The sequence below is a fragment of the Cervus canadensis genome, chromosome 31, assembly GCF_019320065.1.
Source record: "Cervus canadensis isolate Bull #8, Minnesota chromosome 31, ASM1932006v1, whole genome shotgun sequence".
NCBI classification, from domain to species: domain Eukaryota; kingdom Metazoa; phylum Chordata; class Mammalia; order Artiodactyla; family Cervidae; genus Cervus; species Cervus canadensis.
In genome coordinates, this window is record NC_057416.1 from 46,894 (window position 1) to 51,228 (window position 4,335).

Below are 4,335 nucleotides of genomic sequence, written 5' to 3' on the forward strand. Positions count from 1 at the left end.
CCACAAATATCATCTCACTGGGTTTGGGGCCTCAATCTATGAATTTGGGGAGGATACAATTCAGTTTATAGCAGACACATTGTTTCCAAATAAATTTTAAAACCGTCTTCTATCTGTACACCCTTGTTGTAGACACAGAAGAGCTAAGAAAGCTCTCTGGGAGAGTGCTCTTTAGACTAGGTCACCAAGGAAATCAAGTAATGATGGACAGAGACAACCTAAAGAGGAAATGAACTCTTCATGACCGTTTCAAAGAATAGAACAATGATGTTCAGAAATAGATTCTTGGGGGAGCTATATATTTGTTTCTTTGAAAGAGATGTAGTTAGAGAGTTCACAAGGTAATTTTTTTATCTTTCTTCCAAGGATAAATTTAAATCCTTTTGTTGAACAACAACAACCACATAACAATTAAACCAACAAATAAATAAGAGCAATTCAAAAACTAGAAAACCTTAGGGCAATAATATAGGCAGAACTGTAGACCTGAAGTTCTTCAAAATGAATAATAATGCTAATTGAACTCCAGCCTGCCTTGGGGTCCCTTTGGGGTGTGGCTGTAAGCTTTCTGATTCTTTTACTTGTGTCATACTCTAAGAAAGATCCCTTGGGATATGTCAGTGACAAAACCTTTCAGTTTGCTGCTGCCTAGACCTGTTTGGAGAAGAAATAGGAACACAATCTGCCCAGGTATAGTTTAGAAGAGTGTATTTAAAAATTGGGATACAAATGAACAGTTTTAAAATGAATTATAATAGAATAATATATTTTAGAATAAAATATTTTGGATGACATTTTGGAAACAAGGGAAAATAATATTCCCTCTAATCTTATTTCAGTTATTTAGACATTGGTAGTTTGGAATGAAAAAAAAAAAATTGAAATCTCTGAGATAGAATCTATTCAAACATTTAGACAAGTTAGGCACTTAACTGATTAGATTGTAAACTATGTCAAAAGTCTCTTTTCCATTTTAGCAAATCTAGTCATTTTACCCAGAATGAGAGATGAGCACATTAAAATTAAATCATCATTGTGACCCTTAATATATTTGATACGAATAAAAGTATAAATTATGAATGCGGGCATAAATTGAAATAGTATTTCAAAAATTAATATTTAATTCATTATCACCAGGCATGTAGAAGGGGCTGTATTAAGAAATGAATTAAAAATTCATGGCACCCACCCATGGGATTGACAATCTATCAAAAGAGGAAATATGGAAACAGACGGAAATCATAAATGATATGTAAGTAAATGATGTATAAAATGTTTCTAAACACAAAAATGAAAACTAGTAAGTAACAGAGGAACTGGAATTTAAAGAAGTCTCTTTTTAGGAAAGATTGAGTTTTGATAGGCTTTGAAGAATAAATAGGGGCTTTTCTTCCAACTGTTTAATTACCATTCACCTGGTAGAGATAAGCATAGGATAAAACACATAGGAAGTAGGGAAAAATGGAAAGGCATACTGTAATTGAGGGTTGAAAAATAATTATTCTGTATGTTGACTGCAGCATAAGAGATATGAGTGAAATATGAATATAAACGATCATGGGATAGATCATAAAAGATAATATATAATATAATTTCAAATATATTGTCAAATATATGCATGTGCTACCTTTAAGATAAAATACAATGGCATACTGAAGCACTTCTAACTGCTAAACAGTGAAGTCTTAGCTGCTGTCTTGGAAATAGTAAACCAAACTTCCAATCAAATACTTGCTTAACTATTTCAAAGTGGAATTCATCTATTTGTGGCACCACTAACTAGGCTTTTAAACACTCTGAAGATTTCATGTAATGATCAATACCATCAAAAATTATCTTCTTCCCATAGAAAGTTGTAGAAACATCCATGCATGCACACTTAAAAAATATTTTTGACGTTGATAAAATAGGCACCACTTTAAGGAAAATGAGGAACAAATTGAATTTTTGAAATGCTAAAATTAATGTATTTTGAGGGTGACAGAGCATTCAAATAAAGATCTCCCAATTTCATTCAGGGTTCTTTCTGCTGTACCATGCTTGGCATAAATCTCAATGAAATAATATTTTTCAACAGTTATCTCTTATTAGAAAATCAACTGTTCATTACTGAGACTTCATTGTACATTTTTTTCTCATAGATATAACAAAATAAGTGAAATCAAATAGAAATTTTGCATTTACTCTTTAATTTTTATTGGAGTATAATTTTTATTGGTTTACAATATTGTGATTTCTGCTGTTATACATATACATATATTCAATCTTTTGTAGATTCTTTTCCATATAGGCCATTTTGGAGTATTGGGCAGACTACCCTGCATTATAAGGTAGGTCCTTGTTAGTTATCTAATAGTGGGTGAGCTCTTGTATCAGAAAAACACAAGTTTGAAACCCCCTGTGCTACAGACTGGCTGTCAGCTTACTTCAGTTGCTTTGTCTCTCAAGGTCTCTTCCCTGTATATGAAATGGGCATATAAGAAGCAGAGTAGGGCTTCTCTCATTTTTCAGTGGTTAAGAATCCACCTGCCAATGCAGGGGACATGGGTTTGATACCTGGTCCAAGAAGAGCCCACATGCCTTGGGACAACTAAGCCCATGTGACACAACTACTGAGCCTGTGTCTGCAACAAGGAAAGTCAGAAAAATGAGAGGCCTGGGCACCACACAGAGGAGTAGTCTTGGTCACTGCAAATAGAGAAAGCCTGTGTAAACTGAGGAAGACCAGTGCAGCCAAAACAAATAAAATATCTATATTATATTAAAAAAAAAAAAACCAAAAACAACCCATGAGGTGGGCTATAGTCTTTCATAAAGTTGCCCATTCTCAGCATTTGCATTATAAACACATTTGTGAAGATTATGGAGCAATCCACGGTGGCCTCCCTGCAATAAGTATGAGTATAGAATAGATGGCTAGAGCATGCTGTTCATTGCTCTGTCAGCACTGCAGAATGTGGAGTTTGTATCATATATGCAAGTCTGCCAGAGTGATGTCACTGCAGGGGATTCATTTTCTTTTATATTATTAATGTTAGAATATTTTTAATAAAAGCAATAGCTTTAATGTTTTGAAAAAAATAGTGTTAAACTTTAAAGAGCTTTGAGCAAAGAGTCAATGTGGGCTGAATCCTATCTACAGCCGTTAATTTCATAAAATGCATTTGACTTGGGGAAGAGAAATATGCCTGGCCTGTAAAACATCTCCATTTACTCTTTGTCCCATTGCCAGACTTAAGGGTGCTAGCACTTTTACTGTTAGCATTTTCATGTGGATAATACCAATTGCTTTAAAGGATAATAAGACTTGAATTTAATTAAGTTGGATTTCATTATCCTGTCTTCATCCAGGCATACTGAAGACACATGATCCAGATAAATTGCACCCAGGTGACAGAATTTGTTCTTGTGGGCCTCACAGATTGTCAGGAGTTGAAGATGCCCCTCTTTGTCCTATTCTTATCCATCTACTTCTTCACAGTAGCAGGCAACCTAGGTCTGATCCTAGTCATTAGAACAGATTCAAGACTCAACACACCAATGTACTTCTTTCTTAGTAACTTGGCTTTTGTTGATTTCTGTTAATCTTCTGTCATTACATCCAAAATGCTGGGGAATTTCTTGTACAAACAAAAAGTTATCTCTTTCAATGGATGTGCTTCCCATCTTGGCTTCACATGGCCCATGACTGGCCTTTACGACTGCCGAGTGTTTGCTACTGGCTTTCACAGCCTATGACCAGTATGTGGCCATCTGTAACCCTCTCCTGTATATGGTTGTCATGTCCCCAGGCATCAGCGTTCAGCTTGTGGCTGCCTCCATAACTACAGTTTCCTGGTTGCCCTATTTCATACCATCCTCACCTTTCGCTTCTCCTGCTGCCATTCCAATGTCATCAATCATTTCTATTGCGATGACATGCCTCTTCTCAGTCTCACTTACTCAGACACTCACTCCAAGCAGCTATGGATTTTTGCCTGTGCTGGTCTCATATTCATTTCCTCCCTTCTGGTTGTCTTTGTCTCCTACATGTACATTATTTCTGCCATCCTAAAGATGTGCTCAGCTGAAGGCAGATGCAAGGCTTTTTCCACCTGTGGCTCCCACATGCTGGCAGTCACCATATTCTATGGGACCCTCATCTTTATGCACTTACAGCCAAGTTCTAATCATTCCCTTGACATAGATAAGATGGCCTCTGTCTTCTATACAGTGCTCATTCCCATGTTGAACCCTTTAATCTACAGCCTTAGGAATAAGGAGGTGAAAGATGCCCTGAAAAAATTTATCATGAATAGAAACCAGGCTTCTATGTTCATGAAATTAAGAAAGTGA

General features: G+C 35.9%; 1 pseudogene; it reads left to right on the forward strand.

The window, feature by feature from the left end:
- Window positions 1-3,366: 3,366 nt before the first annotated feature.
- On the forward strand, window positions 3,367-4,335 carry LOC122432218 (annotated as a pseudogene).